Source organism: Ambystoma mexicanum, chromosome 3p (genome assembly GCF_040938575.1).
Source record: "Ambystoma mexicanum isolate Mex_15411 chromosome 3p, UKY_AmexF1_1, whole genome shotgun sequence".
Taxonomy (NCBI): domain Eukaryota; kingdom Metazoa; phylum Chordata; class Amphibia; order Caudata; family Ambystomatidae; genus Ambystoma; species Ambystoma mexicanum.
In genome coordinates, this window is record NC_090925.1 from 670,154,165 (window position 1) to 670,172,981 (window position 18,817).

The following is an 18,817-nucleotide window of genomic DNA, read 5'->3' on the forward strand; positions in this document are numbered from 1 at the left end:
CCAACAGACCTGGGTTAAGGATCCTTTCTTAGTCTTACCTGGTGAATAAGATAGAGTAGGGTACTTACCTGAATTTGGGTAAATATTTATTTAACTTTTAAAAACTTTTTAAAGTACTACCACTGCCCGCTGCATAATTTCGAAATACGTTACCTAAAGAGGCTAGATATTGGAACTTGTGGCGTTTGGGTACAGGTCCCCATACCATCTTAGGGTTGAACTTCATAATATTGACGGAAGGTGTGCTTCTGTTTATTCAGACTATTTTTCAACTCTTTTCTCCTAATGGTGAATGTGTATATATGTTTATAAGGTTTTGTGTGGCAAGACATACCTATGATTTCTATATGCTTAGTGTGTAACTCATGTCCTAATAAATAACTCTACTTTATTATACTTACTGTCTAACAAGAAATATTGATGTTTCTCTTTGTTGACTAATTGTAGCCCGAAACCACTCTCACAATTCCTGAGACTAAGCCTTGACTCCTCAGCAACCTTACCACGATTGGGTTTTGGCTAGCCTGTCAGTGTCTTCCCTATTTAGCACAAATAGGATGGACTCCCCAAATCTTCCCAACAAGGGCTGATTTTTGAAATCCACCTGAACACTTGTTAAGGTAACAATTGTATATATCTTCCCATAGAATGTCCTAAAATCCAAAGGGTGCATATCTATTTACTAGAAGCTGACATGGATCCACTTGAGAAGTTCCATTTTTTAATGTATATTTGCGGTAATTTACCATCCATTAAGCTTAATGTGGGGTTTAGGCCAACTACCTTAAACACAGGTTAAAAAAAATGCAGACCCTCGGTCTTTTAAGCTATGCCAACTCCTTGTCACTTTCCATTGGTTGTGCAAGAAAAAATAATTTTGCAGACTGAACTGTGACAAATTCTGATGCAGTTCTGTGGGACCATCTCCAACCAAGATCAGACTGGAACAATCTCATCTACTGTTCAGAAACAACACTGCAATGCTCCTTGTTCAACAACAGATAACTCCTGGCGCTTTTCTTTTGACAGATAGCGACTCTTGGTCTACTGGGTCCGTCTGAGAATGCTGAATCACTTGTCGCCCAACTCAGCATGACTTTCCTCACATGTTTTGTGAGCAAGGTTTTCAGCAGGTTCTCATAAAGACTATCCTTCTCTTTATTGCACACCCCTCGTGCCCTACTTCATGTTGTAACTTAAACTCCTGATACCATTAACACTTGTGATCTGGAATGTTCCAACACTAGTCTCCGACTGTTCATATTTCCTCCCTCCTTTTCGATCCCTTTCCTCTTGGAGTGCAGGGAAGGACCATTGTTGCATCTGCCTCATTACAATTCACCAGTAAGTAAATATAACAGAAATTGAGCAGGCCCATGTGGCCTATTCCGTTTCTGTGGTGTTCTGGCAAGCACTCCATATTTGTAAGAGGATTCAATTCAACACTACAGCTAAGTCAATGCCTAGTCTGGGATACTGAATGGAAACCCTTATTGATATATCTTTATGTCCAGTTCATGCATTCTGGATGACTACCCCTATATAACACCCCTCTCTTTGAATAACCCTGACCCCACTGAGCCAAGAAGTAGTTCTGTTTTGCAAGTTAAAAGGTTTATTTGATAATTTAAACAATAGATATATATATCGCACTTTATAATAATTTAATAATTGAATATCACACTGAATCTGAGCAGTAATCAATAATGGATAGTCTGGCACTAGCACACTTCTTTATAATCAATGATGAGTGGTTATAGGATGGATAAGATAGCAACAATACTTTATGGTTTCAAATGGATGCAAGGTGGAATGAAAATGCAGTACAGAAAATACTCAATATGCGTTCAACAAAAACAATGTGATCACTTTTCTCTGGCAATCCCCTCCCCCCTTTATGCAATGCAAGGAAATGGAAGGAAAGCACACAGTTCTCAGAAATGCAATCAACTGTAATTCAGTTCACCCCAGCAAGCTTAGACTACAGAAGTTGGAAACACAGGCCCAAAATGCTTTTATATGTGCTGGCAATGAAGTGAAAAATATGCTAAAATACTTTTAATTCCCTCTAGAGGTTCAGGGTGAGTGATATCAAGTTAATATTAGTCCAGGCTCACTTTAGCAAGGATCTAGGAGTAACTAGCAGGTTAAATGATTTTTTGGCAACTGAAAGCAAGAAAACTGCTGTTTTCACACGTTGAGAAATTTGCAAATCGCGGCAAATTCGTGAGTGCGATTTTCGCGATTGCGGCAAAACTATAGGGGGTAGGAATGCGGTTCTAGGTTCGTAGGAAAGCTGAGATTCTAAGCTTTTTTTTTTTTTTATTGATTTAGCTGTTAAAAACAACTTTTCAATATACAAAATTCAACATCAAACATTAAACATTTTAAAACAACACACATTTTCATTAAACATTTTAAAACAACAACAACAAACATTTTCATTTAAACATTTAAAATTCATATTGGATGTGCCGACTCAAACTGCGCCAGTACTATTATTACTTTAACATCACAAGAGACATATTGGTAAATTAGCAAATATCGGTCAATCTAATTATTACATCACAATCAGAATATTCATAATACACAGATTATCTGGTAGATGTCTTAGTAATCAGTTACTCCTCGTCAAGTCAGTCGCTGTTTGAGCTTGAAACCACCTCTTGGGTAGGAATATCCCAATTTATAGCCCTCAAGAAATTACCTAGGGCCACCTGGACAGAATATTTGTTGGAACATAGTAGAAAAGACCAGCGCATGTCGTAGGCAATGATTGTTAGCATACTCATCACCTTTGAAAAATGTTTTGATCTTAAAGTAGATAATTGAACACAATTGCAGACTAGGTGTTCAAGAGATTCAATCGTAGACGAATCATTACAAAATCTGCATGACAAAAGTGATCGAGGTCTCAAATTGCGTCTCACTTGAACTTGGTGAGTGGGCCATAGATCGAAACGTGCTCTCATTATTCCTGATCTCAATACAACTGATGGAAATTTTAATAGATAAGATTCAGGGCTTCTTACCGTTTTGGGCCAAAATCGATATTTACATGGTTGATGGTATTTGTGGCATTTCTCTAAGGTCTTAGTCCAGTCTAATTGGTATAATAGATTTTTTGCCTTTGTTGGGTTAGAGATTAACAAGGTTATTGGTATGCTTGCGACCGCAAGAGCTTCTAAACAGAGGTCAATCCATAGTTTCACAAAGGATTTATCCGATGTTAACATAAAGCCAGAAATAATCGACAAAATAGTTACTTTTTGAGAAGCCACTATGCATTTACGTAAAAACATACAACAACGCCATGTATAAATAGCATGCATTGAGATAAGGCCCAATTCATAGCGCAGCCAAGGGCCTGGAACACAGTTCGGCAAAGATAACACCGCTCGCCAATATTTTCCCTCGAATTTATCAAAGACAAATTTTCTGAGAGGTAGTTTTTAGGATTTGAAATTTTAAAGTTCAAAAAGACAAGTGACAGCTAGCATCTAGAAATGACAGGTGACAGCTTTGCAAATGACAGGAGACAGTTAGGAGGCAGTTCTACTTAGATTAAAATAGATTGAATTATATTATTTTAACTAGAAGATTGGTTCTGCACAGTTCTGCTGGGTACTCACAATATATTTTGGAAATAAATGGGCCTCGCCACGGATCTGGTCAGGTTTTAGACTGGACTCTGGTCTGGTCTCTGCACTTCACAGTGATCTGGGTCAGCTCTCTCTCTCTCTGGATTCTGGAGATTGATGGATTTGAAGTCTGGATCTTTCTGCACAGCTTTCTCTAGAGATTGATGGAGGTAAAGTATGGATTTTCCCGGCAGAGCGTCCCGCAGCAAATGGATTTGAATGTCCCTATCTGTCCTGACTGTCTGCTTTTATGTGTTTTGAAAATGGGTGTGTGTGCAGCATCACTAGGCTCTACCCCTCTCCACTTGTCATTGGCCACTTCATCCGCTTCCCCTTGATTGGGGGAATGAAATGAAGTGTCATCATGATGAGGTCTGTTTATGATACAGAGAACCCACCCCTGTCAAATTACACACAATCTATATTTTGACCCAAAAGACATATTTGCACAGGTACACATTTGTTTAAAATTACATGCACCCATCACATATCACAGGAGGTATACCCTGTCCAAATATGCTCTTCCTGGGAGCTTGCATTCAGAAATGGCGACATTTGCACTATTTAACTGGTTTCGAAATATCGGACATTAACCCAAATTTACACACATGTGCGCAATGCATGCAGGCATTAATTGATGAAGTATCAGACTTTTCACATGCATACATTTTAAGTAATACCCTCTTAACTGCTAGTTTGCCCCCAGATCAAGCCACCGGTTCTAAAAACCTCTTAAAATGTGGGCAGAAAAATCACAAGAATTATGGTATCATTTAAATAATTATGACAAGTCCGTACTATGAGTTTTTCATCTTTTTCTAAAACCATATTCTGGCTACAGGGGTGTGGTTTCCCCCCAGCACAAGGTCGAATTTCTGGTGTTTCCAGTTCTGCCAAGCCAGCTTGCTCTCACAGGCAGTGCTCCTCCCCTTTACTTCCAGGAGGAAGCCACTTTTTACGGCCCCCGTAATAAAACATTTGCCTGAGTCAGGACAAGGCTTTGTTCAATTTCCTGCAGAGCCCAGGTAATTCAATCAGAGAAGTGTCATATCCCTTTTGGTGGGAGCAGCAAAAGGACAGCTAGACCTGGGAACACAGCTGTTGTGCAAGTCTCATCTCCTGTCGGGGGTAGCTGGTGGGCAGAATTTAGTTCCTTAAGCCAGGCCCCAGCTAATGTCACTTTTGTTCCCCAGTTTAAGTCAAGACAATTTTTTACATATGCAGCTAGGATGCTGATTCTAAGTTTAAAACTATGACATTTAAACAATTGCAACCTATGTGACACTCAAAAGTAGGTCACTCATTTCTTTTAAACATTTAGATTTTTAGTGTCTTTCAGTCCAAATTTACTTAAACTGCTGAAATCCACAGCTCAGCCAGTCTTGTTATAAACCTTCAAGTCACTTCAGAATATAACTTTAGATTGTATCCACCTCTCAGTAAGTCTTTCTTTGGCCTGCCTTCATTTATTTCATTCATTTATTCAGTTTTACACATATAAAAAAAATCTGGTGCTGTTTTAAAACGCCGGCTTTCTGATAGTGGTGAGTACTGGTACTGCACCCATTTTTGGGATTTAAGAAAATGAGTTCCCCACAATTCTATGTTGCTTTTGGCAATCAGCATTGCCATTCCCAATGGTTTCAGACTACTGTGTGGGTAGTCCAATGGTGGTTTTAGGCAGTGCCCTTCTGTGCCCATAACATCGGCAAAAATGAGTGGCAGCCTATTCTTCATGCATTTCCCTGTGCATTTTCTGGGAAGCTCTGGCCATCATGATGTTTTCAATGCCAGTACTGTACAGTTTTTTAGGTAGGGCTTGGATGCATGGGTAAAAACATCCCACAAGCCCCGATCTTGCGATGGCCATTTTGTTTCACTGATGGGACTCGCAAGACCTGGGATGTTTCCTCATCTTCTTCCAATAGATGGCACAGTTCAGCATCTTTTCCTCCATCCGGTACTGATCGATCGGTTCTCCTCGCCGGTCCTGATGGGAGTATTGGGCGGTATGCTGGGCCCCTTGCGTCTCTGCTCCCGGTCTCCAGATCGTCCTCCTTGGCCCGTCTCCAGGTTTTCTTTCTCCTAGGACGACAAAGGAAGAGCGGCAATACCTATTCATGGACATTTCTCCCCCACCATTAGTATAGTGGGGTGGCATATAAATTTATAGTCAAAACGTATGAACATGCAGATTTCTTTTTGCATTCAAAAACGACAACACCCACATTGAGAAACTCAGAATTTGATAGGCTATATGTAGGATATTTGAAGTTAGAACTGAATTAATCTGAGACAGTACCCTCTAGGATTCCAGAGGATTCCTCCAGTTGTTGCAGAGTGTGCCTGGGATGGCAACACTTCAACTGGTTAATGTGGACCCACTTGTCTTCCCCCTCTGCCAAACCGCCTTTGGGGATGCAGATCTTGTAGGCCACAGGGGATATTTCGTCTATAATCTCAAAGGGTCCCTTCCATGCAGGCAAAAATTTTCGCTGTTTGGCCTGGTTCCTTTGGAAATTGTATAGATAGACCCGGTCCCCCACCTGATATTCCTTCCTGGAAGTCTTCAGGTCGTAGTGGGTCTTCATGCTATCAGCTGATCTTTCTAGATTCCGCTGAGCATAAGCAAAAGCATGTTGAAGGTGTTTCCTTAAATTCTCCACATACTCATGAGTTGTGGAGGCATTTATTAGTGTCTGCTCTTGGGTCCTGTAGAGCAAATGCTGAGGAAGCACCATCTTGCGCCCAGTCATCAACTCAAATGGTGACATTTTGGTTGCAGATGAAGGGGTAGATCTGATAGCCATTAGGACCAGAGGTAATCGGATATCCCAACTTGGCCCAGAATCTGCCACAAACTTTTTTAATATGCTCACAATGGTTCGGTTATATCTCTCTACTGCCCCAGAAGAAGCTGGCCTGTAAGCAATGTGTAGCTTCCTTTTGACTCCCAGTATCTCCCACATCTTTGTCATTACTTCACTAGTGAAGTGGCTACCCCTGTCTGACTCAATCCTTTGAGGTAGACCGAAACGGGAAAAGATGTGGTTAATCATCAGGGCAGCTGCAGTTTCTGCCTTGCAATTTGGGGCTGGGAGACATTCCACCCACTTGGTAAACAAGCATGTCACAGTCAACATGTACTCATTCCCCCTAGCAGAGCGAATCACGGGGCCTACAAAGTCGATTTGTAAATCTGACCATGGCAGTGTCATCCCCCTCTTTTGGAGAGGCGCACGGTGTGTGAGGGATGTTGGCTGAAATTGTGCACGCACAAGACACCCCTTCATGTATTGGTCGAGGTCCTGCCCCATGTGTGGCCAGTATGCAACCTCTCTTAAGATTTCCAATGTTGTGTGAAACTCCCTATGACCGGCGGTGGCTGCATCATGGGCGTGACTTAACATCAGGCTTCGGAACGAGGTAGGAACCACCCACTGATCGTGGCCAGCTTTGGATTTCCTTACCAGCAAACCGTCTTGGATCTGGAACATTTTTGGACATTTCATCAACACTCTTAGGTCCTCTTTCCCAGTGTAATCGGTATCCGTCAGGGGAAAGTTCTCAGGGTCCTCAAGGTGCTGGTAACATTTACCAATTATTGGATCCCCCTTCTGAGCTGTAATCAAATCAGCATCAGGGGTCTCCTTACTCCATTGTGCAATTGAAAGGTCGTTGTGAGCATTTGTCTGGGACCTAGTGATAGCAGTGACCTGGATTTCCCCCAACAGGGACTCAATCTCGATTAGATCCCCTTGGATGGCCCCAGTTTTGGCCAGCTGATCAGCTAAGTCATTTCCAGTTTTGTCTGGTCCCTCTACTTTGGAATGACCCTTGATCTTTTTCCAATAGATGGTCATCTCATTCGAGGTGACCAGATCATCAATGTTTTGGATCAACTTCCCATGTTTCAAGGGTTTGTTATTAGCACATAACATGCCTCTGGTTTTCCAATTAACCAGGTGCTCCACGAACCCGTTCCGTACATAATCCGAATCTGTGATTATGACCAGTTCGTGGAGTTGATGTTGGACAGCAGTGAGGATGGCTTGATGCACAGCCATCAATTCTGCCACCTGACTACTTCGGGGACCAATTTTGTATCCAGCGGAGGGTTCTGGGGACTCATTCACCCATGCATTCCCTACGCCGGCCACCAGTTCTTTCTCCCCGTTGTTGTCAACATGGTAAGAGCATCCATCCACATACACAGTGGGCATTCCCTCACACTTGTCTTCTTCAAAGACTTTGTGGGGGGAATTAAGGTATGCCTCCATGTTGTCCTTTATTTTTAGACTTTCGTCCTCGAGACAGTTTTCTCTGGCACAATCATGCAAGTCAGCCAGACCTTGCTCGAGGGGACTCTTCTTGTTTTGGCCATATCGGACCTCCACAGGAAAGCCTTGCATTGACAGAATCCAGGAAGTAATTCGGGAATTACTCACATTTCCGGCCCGGATTCTATCACTTTGGAGATATTGCAGAGGCTGGTGTGGAGTCTCCACTATGATGTGTTCCCCCTGGATAAACGGGCGGTAATTCTTCAATGCCCACACCGTTGCCAGGAGTGCCTTCTCACAATCGTTGAATTTTTCCTCCACAGAGGATAAAGTTTTGCTCGCATAGGAGATTACTTTATTGACCTTGTCATGCTTTTGGTATAATACTGCTGTCAAGCACGTATTAGAGAACCCCGTCTCCAGGAAGAACTCCTTGTTTCTGACAGGGTAAGATAGGCAAGGCGCTTGTGAGAGGCTTCTCTTGAGTTGTTTTACTGCCTCGGCTTGTTCTGGACCCCATTCCCACTTGACCCCCCCCTTCAGGAGATGAATCAGGGGTCTGGTGATCTCTGCGTAGCCCTCAATGAACTTTCTGCTGTAATTAGTCAGTCCACGGAGGCTCCTTAGTTCCCGCAGAGTTGTGGGGTCTTTCAGTTTCTGAAGTGCTTCCACTTTCTTTTCCTGGGGACAGAGACCCTGAGGAGTAGTCTCATGCCCCAAGAAATTAACACGGGTTCTACACCACTGTGCTTTCTGAAAGGAAAGTTTTGCTCCGCCGGCCCTCAACTGCGTCAGAACATAACGGATCTCCGCTATGTGTTCCTCCACAGATGAACTTTTGATGAGGACATCATCTACATAAGCCAGGATACCCCTCGCACCCAGGTCGGGCATGGCCTTATGTAGGAAAATGTTGAATTCATTGCCGGAGTTGAGGTATCCGAAGGGAGTCCGGGTCCATGTGTATTGCTGGCCCCCAAAGGTAAAAGCCAGCTTGTATTGGTCCTCCCTACTGACAGGCACAGTCCAGTATCCATTGGTCAGGTCTATTGCAGTGAATACCTGTGACCCCTGGATCTGGGCCAGCCCTTGGTCAATGTAGGGCAGAGGCCATCGGGAAGTATGGACCCGTTTGTTGAGCTCCCTGAGGTCGGCGCAGAGTCTCCACTGGCCGTTTGGCTTCAATATTCCCAGCACCGGATTATTGAAGGTGCTGTGGACTGGACGGATTATTCCCCGGGACTCAAGGTTCTTAATTATTTCAGTAAGGGACTCCATTGATGCGAGAGGCAAACGATATTGCTTCACAAACACTGAAGTCATTCCAGGGTCCGTGGGGATTGTTGTTGTGTGGATGTCGGTGCGACCACAGTCATATGAGTCTACCGCAAAGAGATCTTGGAAATCCAAGAAAATTTGTTTCAACTTTTGCTTTTGTTCCAGAGTCACACAGGCATCAGCTAGGTTGACTCTCTCTTCCACCATCTGCCTGAAGCCTGGAAAGACTTCTGGTTTGGCTATCTCTGCGGCCTCCTCCAGCTGGGTGGAGAAGTCCCTGGTCAGAGTGCTGATTTGGACCGGAGGCTTCAGGTGGGAAAGGCAGCCCTCATGGACCTGGAAAATCACCTCATCCCTCCTGAAGTCACAAGTCACATCTTCCTTACCATAAGGGCAAGAAGTGTACACCAGGAAGTTCCCCCCATGCCGGGTAAAAATCCTGTCTGGTGTTGTATTGTCATCACTGTCACTGTCAAAGCAGTCCTTGGGGATTGGCCCTAACAGTTCATTACCTAAATCTATGGAAAAATGTCGGTCATCAACCGCCATTCCAATAATGGTGCCGGCGGCTAGAGTAATACTCTTTAAGTCGCTGTTATCCACCTCTATTAGAATGGTGTCATGTTCTGTGTTGACTAATGGTGTTGGGTTTACCCCTAACCCTTGCTGTTGGAGAGAAGCATTTAGATGTATGTAAGCATCAGGGTTTTGCAAATATTGTCCTCTTTTAACTTTCACTTCCAGGGAGAATTGTCGGGTCCTTTCTGGGATGGTGACTTCCTCTTTGATCTGAATTTCAACTGCATAAGGTAGCAATTGAGCTGACCTAAATGCTTTTTCTGGATCATCAAAGCCCATGGGATTATCCGCTAATCGGGACCAAGCTTTGAAGTTTATTAGGTCCAAACTAATGGCAAAGCGATTGAGAATGTCACTGCCTAAGTAAAAAGCGGCAGTGACGTCTCGCACGACCCAACAATTGTGGACTATGCTCTTGTTGCCAATGGAGATTTTGAGCATACACCTGCTTGGCAGGAGATGTTTGGAATTAGGCGCTTTCAGGTCCATTTCCCATTTGTCTATCAGTTTGAATGTGGGAATGGCTGGATCTTTTGGGAGTTGGCGGAACATGGCTTCGCTGATGAAGCTCTTACCGTTGTTCACACACACTCGAGTGAGAACAGAGTCCTTCCCATCATTTAACTGGACAGGGATGAACAACTGCTCTCCAATTTGCTGAATATCAGCCAGGCTCTGAGCTGATTTCACATCTTTCTGGACTATAGGAGTGGGAGTTCTGATTGTGGATTGGTAAAGAATTTCAGGGTGTTTCCTTCCAGTGTGGAATACCACCTTGAACTGGAAGGAAGGTTGATTTTCAGAAATAGAGAAGACCCTCCATCACCAGACTTTTGTCCTACTGCTATTACTGTCACGTCTGGAATTTGGCTATTCTGGAAGTGAAATTCTACTTGGTCAGATTTTTGTTCAACCATGTGGCAGGTGCCGTTTAAACTAACATGGTTGACACTCTGTTTTAATTTTATTGGTCGGCTAGTCTGGGTCCAGAGGACCTTGTTTACACAATCTATTAGGGGTGACAACCTTCTCAGGAGGTCATTCCCCAGTAAACAAGGGGTGCGCTCTGCAGTCACTACTATGACCGGGTGTTTCACCTTGTGTCGCCCGATCTTAATGTCCAAGTCTGCAGTCCCCTCAACGGGAATTTCCTTCCCTTCAAAGTTCTGCAGTTGTCCAGGAAGAGAGGTGAGAGGAATTTGGTAATTCTCTCCCCTTCCTGCATTCAGTTCATCAAAGGCCCTTCTGGACAGAAGGGTAGCTTGAGATCCCGTGTCCACCAGCGCCAAAATTGTACCCTGCCCCTGTACTTGTACCGGGGCATAGTATCTTCCCTCCTTCTCCTCAAGGGGGCACAGATAATGCACATTTTTGGACAACTGGTGGGCTAACTTTCTGGTTTTGGACATCGCTAGCGAAGAGATTTGGGCAGAATTCTGTGAAGACCCTTGGGAATCTGAAAGAAAAAATTGGCAACTGGAGATCAGAGCCATTGTGGGTTCCCCTGGCTCCGGTTCTGGGCCGCCCCCCCCCTTTTTGGAGGCAGTCACCAGGATGGGTTTGAACCAGGGGATTTTCTTGCTGTTGGTTCCGGGATGAGATGGTGGGCGGCGGTAGCTCAGTCTCCACATCTCCCCAGTCTGGATTTGCATCCCTAAGGACCCATTTTTCTTTGAGAAGAGTTCCCCCCTCTCTGAAGGAGAAGATCCTTTTCCCAGGATCTTCTGAGGATCCCTCTCCCTCAAATTGGAAGATCTGTACCTCCTCCTCAAACTGAGTCTGTTTGGGTCTTTTGTTTCTCCTACCCCCCCTCTGCTCCTTAGGAGGCAGACTTTCAGGGGCAAGAGATTTTGTTTTCGGTACCTGGGTTTCCAGGGGCTGTTTACAAGTGAGGAAGGAAGCTTCTTCCAAGGCTTTACACCCCCCTTCCCTTTGTGCCTCCTCCCTGGGAACCGGTGAGTTATCGGGGTGCTGCCCCCGTCATTGTTCTGGGGCACCAGGTCCAGAGTTGGGTGCGTTCTGCGCCGGCATGCCGATCTGATGGTTCTGCTGAGCCCTCAGTATGTGACCCAGATCCCGCGCCATGTTTTGAACCTGGCGCTCTAACTGGGAAACCCGCTCAGGCTGATACGGGGCCCTGTTTTCTCCCCTGGGCTGATCCCGGGAAGGGTAGCTATCCCTTCTTTGGTAGTACCCCTGGTTGGGAAGATTTGGATACCCCTCCACCCTTGGCCTCCCCTCTCCCGGATTAGGTTGTCTGGGCTCAGGGAATTGGGGAAAGAAGGGTGGAGGATTTTGGGGCTGGAAATTGGGTGGATACCTGGGGAAAAAGTTCTGGCCAGGATTTGGTGAGTTTCTGCCCTCCGGTGGGAAGTTAGGAGGGAAGTTCCCTGGGTTAGGTGCTTGGCTGGATCCCCCTCCTTGGGCTGGAGGAGTCCACACATAACCCAGGATGGGTCGATTTCCCTTGTAACGGGGACTTACATAGTCAGGAGAGCGAGGGACCCCATTTGTGGGACTACCTCCTTGACTCCCTGTTTGTGACTGGCCCGAGGACCTTCTGGGCCTAGCATTATTAGGTGCAGGTAGGTTTTTAGGCCCCCCATCTCCAAATCCAAAACGGGGGCAACCTTTACCTCTGCCACCTTGGCAGCAGCAGGGGTGCTGTTAGTTTTGGGGTTTTTGGGCTGGTTTTTGTTTTCCACCGGTTTCTGCACCTCGTAGATGCGGGTGGCTTGTTCAATGACCCATTCTAAAGATCTGTTCTCATGAAAATCTCTCACGAGCTGGGTCATTATGTATTTGGGCAAGGCATGGAAAAACGTATTAACAAATTCTCTGCTGTCTGTGCGCACCCTTCTGGTGGTCTGCGCAAAGGCACGTTTCAGTTCTTGCACAAACTCTTGTGGGGCCTGATCCTCCCCACACTGCAAATTGTAGGCTGCCTTGCGAGCCTCTTGGGGATTTCTGTGAACAGAAAAATGTTTTAATATGGCCGCCGTATAGGTGGACCACCTGGAATGATTTTGGTCCTTCAGCCCTGCAAAGAAACTGGAGTACTCTGGGGAGAATGTCCACTTTACATATTGGATACAGCTTTGGCTGTCCTTCAAATGGAAAGTCTCCATCATTTGCTCAAACAACTCTAAGTGCTCCCAAACAGAATACTTGGCATTCTTATGATACGGCGTGATGACGCTCCTGATTGCCTTAATCTGCTTTAAGGGGTCCTTAAGCAAGGCCCTTTTTGTCTTATTGGCCCTTTTGGTCCGGTAACCCTGGTCCATTCATCTTCTGACACAGAGGCACTGCTCCCAGAGGTTCCGGTCTGTTCTTCCAGGTTTTCCCGGATTCTGCGAGCCTGGGAATGGCTGGCAGAATGTGGGGACCTGGTCTCCTGTGTCCTGTACCGCTCAGAGGAGTCTTCCGATCCCTCCTTGCTGCCAGGATTTGATGGGTACCCCCCCCATTGACCTAACTGGGCAGAGGTTTTCAGGATGCCCTTAATGGGCCTACTCTCCTGGGGTTCCCCATTAAATTGCACTGTGCTTGGGTGCCCATACCCGGATGCCCGCCCCTCCATTCCTGGGTGGTACTGGCCTATGAGCCCCATGCTTCTGGCTGGATAGTAATCTGCCATCCCTGTGGCCCTGTGCTCATGTGCGCCAGGGGACATGGGGGTGGCAGAGTCCAGGGACTGAGAGAGATAAAGGCCTCTGGTACTAGGGCTCCTGAGGTTATGCTCAGGAGTTTCTCTTTCCCAGCGAACCTCATCTCTATCCGCCCCTGCTCCCTGTTGCAATGCAAGAGCCTGCGCCTTCAGTTCCTCAGTTAAGGCCTTACAAGACTCTATCAGTCTCTCCTGCATCGCTACCTGTTGTTGGAGCCTATCATTGTGCTGGCAGTGAGCCTCACTCTCTCTGTGCGTTTCCTGATTGGTCCTGGAGCACTGGGCCAGTCTTTGCTGCAGGAGGGTTACCTCCTGAGCTGTGTCCCTATTGGCCTGCTCCTGTCTTGCCAGAGCCTCCTCCACCCTCCTGGTGTGCTCTAGCAAGTCCTGGTGTTCTTTTTGGAGGTCACCCAGTCCCTGGTGGGCCAGGTGATTTTCTTCTGTTTTTCTTTTTAAATGGCAGACTTCCTGGCCTAAGGCGTCTCTTTCCTGGCTAAGAGCCTGCATTTGTGCCGCCAGGTCGTCCCTCTGCCTTTGAAAGGCACCAGCTTTCCGGCGTTCTTCATCAAACTCTGCCTGGGTATCCAGGTCTTTCAAAATCAGCTTGTTGCTCTCTGCCTTCACTCTATCTAGATGACTTTGCAGGGTGGCTACCTGCTCCGTGCATGCCCTGTTAAAGTCTAATTGTTGCTCCAGCTTTTTCTGGCTCTGCAGTAGGGAGTCCAAACCTTCTTGGTACTCCTTCTGCAAGGCCAGAAATCTGGTATCCTGGTCAGCCTTTTCCTGTTGCAGGATGTCCATATCCCTCTTTATTTTAATGATGTGCTGTCTACTCTCATTTTCTGACTCCTGGCTCCCCTGCAGCCGCTGCTCAGAAGAGACCAGGTCAGACTGGACCTTCTCTAACGCCATCTGTCGCTTATTCGCCAGATCTTGGCATTCAGTACATTTATCCTGCATGTCTCCCATATATAGGTACAGGTATGCGGCTATCCTAACCATCTTGTCTTGTTCATCCTTATCTTTAGGAGCCATGTATAGTTCACTCAGGGCCACATGTAGGGGACCCTGATCTCCCCATATATCTGACCCTGTTTCAGTGACCTGTTGCGTGATGGCCTGCAACCAGACCATGCGGTCCTGGTGAGTCCACTCACCTCTCACAAATAACTTATGTAAGAAGTGCTCTCTGCCTATTTTCATGTCTACTAAGGTCGTCATTCTAGAGATTGGTCTCTGTCCTGACTTACAGAAATTAGTATTTTATTCTTGCAAAACAGACCTTTTCCTTAGAGCGTTCCTTTGAGGAGTGCTTTACAGCGTAACACAGCGTGTGATCCGACCGGATATGTGTATCTGGTCAGCTGGCCCGCTGTATCAATCTGCACCAGTGATAGATCTACTCCAAACATCCTGGACGAGCCCCCAATTTGTAAGAGAATTCAATTCAACACTACAGCTAAGTCAATGCCTAGTCTGGGATACTGAATGGAAACCCTTATTGATATATCTTTATGTCCAGTTCATGCGTTCGGGATGACTACCCCTATATAACACTCCTCTCTTTGAATAACCCTGACCCCACTGAGCCAAGAAGTAGTTCTGTTTTGCAAGTTAAAAGGTTTATTTGATAATTTAAACAATAGATATATATATCGCACTTTATAATAATTTAATAATTGAATATCACACTGAATCTGAGCAGTAATCAATAATGGATAGTCTGGCACTAGCACACTTCTTTATAATCAATGATGAGTAGTTATAGGATGGATAAGATAGCAACAATACTTTATGGTTTCAAATGGATGCAAGGTGGAATGAAAATGCAGTACAGAAAATACTCGATATGCGTTCAACAAAAACAATGTAATCACTTTTCTCTGGCAATCCCCTCCCCCCTTTATGCAATGCAAGGAAATGGAAGGAAAGCACACAGTCCTCAGAAATGCAATCAACTGTAATTCAGTTCACCCCAGCAAGCTTAGACTACAGAAGTTGGAAACACAGGCCCAAAATCCTTTTATATGTGCTGGCAATGAAGTGAAAAATATGCTAAAATGCTTTTAATTCCCTCTAGAGGTTCAGGGTGAGTGATATCAAGTTAATATTAGTCCAGGCTCACTTTAGCAAGGATCTAGGAGTAACTAGCAGGTTAAACAAATTTTTGGCAACTGAAAGCAAGAAAACTGATGTTTTCACACGTTGAGAAATTTGCAAATCGCGGCAAATTCGCGAGTGCGTTTTTCGCGATTGCGGCAAAACTATAGGGGGTAGGTAAGCGGTTCTAGGTTCTTAGGAAAGCAGAGATTCTAAGCTTTCAGAGGAAAGTTACTGCAAGTCTCTAGCACAAACGGTCACGGAGTTATGAACGATTAAATAAAGGTAGTTTTTAGGATTTGAAATTTTAAAGTTCAAAAAGACAAGTGACAGCTAGCAACTAGAAATGACAGGTGACAGCTTTGCAAATGACAGGTGACAGTTAGGAGGCAGTTCTACTTAGATTAAAATAGATTGAATTATATTATTTTAACTAGAAGATTGGTTCTGCACAGTTCTGCTGGGTACTCACAATATATTTTGGAAATAAATGGGCCTCGCCACGGATCTGGTCAGGTTTTAGACTGGACTCTGGTCTGGTCTCTGCACTTCACAGTGATCTGGGTCAGCTCTCTCACTCTCTGGATTCTGGAGATGGATGGATTTGAAGTCTGGATCTTTCTGCACAGCTTTCTCTAGAGATTGATGGAGGTAAAGTATGGATTTTCCCGGCAGAGCGTCCCGCAGCAAATGGATTTGAATGTCCCTATCTGTCCTGACTGTCTGCTTTTATGTGTTTTGAAAATGGGTGTGTGTGCAGCATCACTAGGCTCTGCCCCTCTCCACTTGTCATTGGCCACTTCATCCGCTTCCCCTTGATTGGGGGAATGAAATGAAGTGTCATCATGATGAGGTCTGTTTATGATACAGAGAACCCACCCCTGTCAAATTACACACAATCTATATTTTGACCCAAAAGACATATTTGCACAGGTACACATTTGTTTAAAATTACATGCACCCATCACATATCACAGGAGGTATACCCTGTCCAAATCTGCTCTTCCTGGGAGCTTGCATTCAGAAATGGCGACATTTGCACTTTTTAACTGGTTTCGCAATATCGGACATTAACCCAAATTTACACACATGTGCGCAAGGCATGCAGGCATTAATTGATGAAGTATCAGACTTTTCACATGCATACATTTTAAGTAATACCCTCTTAACTGCTAGTTTGCCCCCAGATCATGCCACCGGTTCTAAAAACCTCTTAAAATGTGGGCAGAAAAATCACAAGAATTATGGTATCATTTAAATAATTATGACAAGTCCATACTATGAGTTATTCATCTTTTTCTAAAACCATATTCTGGCTACAGGGGTGTGGTTTCCCCCCAGCACAAGGTTGAATTTCTGTTTTTTCCAGTTCTGCCAAGCCAGCTTGCTCTCACAGGCAGTGCTCCTCCCCTTTAATTCCAGGAGGAAGCCACTTTTTACGGCCCACGTAATAAAACATTTGCCTGAGTCAGGACAGGGCTTTGTTCAATTTCCTGCAGAGCCCAGGTAATTCAATCAGAGAAGTGTCATATCCCTTTTGGTGGGAGCAGCAAAAGGACAGCTAGACCTGGGAACACAGCTGTTGTGCAAGTCTCATCTCCTGTCGGGGGTAGCTGGTGGGCAGAATTTAGTTCCTTAAGCCAGGCCCCAGCTAATGTCACTTTTGTTCCCCAGTTTAAGTCAAGACAATTTTTTACATATGCAGCTAGGATGCTGATTCTAAGTTTAACACTATGACATTTAAACAGTTGCAACCTATGTTACACTCAAAAGTAGGTCACTCATTTATTTTAAACATTTAGATTTTTAGTGTCTTTCAGTCCAAATTTACTTAAACTGCTGAAATCCACAGCTCAGCCAGTCTTGTTATAAACCTTCAAGTCACTTCAGAATATAACTTTAGATTGTATCCACCTCTCAGTAAGTCTTTCTTTGGCCTGCCTTCATTTATTTCATTCATTTATTCAGTTTTACACATATAAAAAAAATCTGGTGCTGTTTTAAAACGCCGGCTTTCTGATAGTGGTGAGTACTGGTACTGCACCCATTTTTGGGATTTAAGAAAATGAGTTCCCCACAATTCTATGTTGCTTTTGGCAATCAGCATTGCCATTCCCAATGGTTTCAGACTACTGTGTGGATAGTCCAATGGTGGTTTTAGGCAGTGCCCTTCTGTGCCCATAACATCGGCAAAAATGAGTGGCAGCCTATTCTTCATGCATTTCCCTGTGCATTTTCTGGGAAGCTCTGGCCATCATGATGTTTTCAATGCCAGTACTGTACAGTTTTTTAGGTAGGGCTTGGATGCATGGGTAAAAACATCCCACAATATGCACCCATTATGATTTCCTTTCTCTGATTACTGCCTCCCGCAGGCAGGCGGTCCAGTGGTGCTTGGGTCCAGGGAATCTGTGAAAGAGTGCCATGTTCTCTCTACCTCCCTCTCCATCATTTATACCAAGGCTAGCAATTTGAGGTGGTGTCATGTTCTGGATTCCTTTTCAGTCGAGGGAAATTGGCCCCCTAACCAAGCCTTGATGTCTTCAAGGTTGTACAGACCTGAAAGCAATAGATCTTGTTAGGCATTACGAACTCATGTTTCAAGCAGACAGCTGGTCTGCAGTGGTTTATATTATCGAGCAGAGCAGGGAACCCTAGGTATCGAATGCAGACCAAACCTGCCAGATTGGAATCTACGTGGAGCTCAAACCCCTCTCGCTCTCATGTCGGAGTCGGGCAACAAAGAGGACTCAGGAGTTTTTTTTCCTCTGTCAAGAGAGTTTGCTCTTTGCCTAGATATTTTTCAGGAGCTTTACCTGTGTTTGGAAATTGCCTGAATTGACCGTTTTGTGGCAAAGGAGGAATGTTTTCTACCTGCATTTTTCTTCCGATACAGGGGTCCTTGGGTCTGGATAGTGGATCCACTGTCAATTCTGTGCCCAAGGGTGTCTTTTCAGCATTCCCTCACCCCGCCTCATCTCCAGGGCTGTAGCTAAGATCTGGAGGTGGTGGTTCCACACTGGACTTGCATGCATGGTTCCCTGTCCTGTCTCTCAAACCGGTGTCCCAGGAATCAAATTACCCCTGTCCCATTTTTGTTTGGGCTTTGTACACACTTTACTGGTGCGGTCTGCGATGAAGAAGTCTAAGAATTGTCGAAACCGTTTCCTTTGTTCAATTATTATGCATCTTTGAATTTTTGCTGATTGGTTGACTAGTGACACATTGCCAACTGTTGTCATGTACACCATAGACGACTGAGAAAA

General features: G+C 44.9%; 1 protein-coding gene across 2 annotated transcripts in view; it reads left to right on the forward strand.

Annotated features, from left to right (window-relative positions):
- Positions 1–18,817, forward strand: part of HRH2 (histamine receptor H2) — a 977,625-nt gene that overhangs the window by 465,559 nt on the left and 493,249 nt on the right. The window lies entirely within an intron of this gene.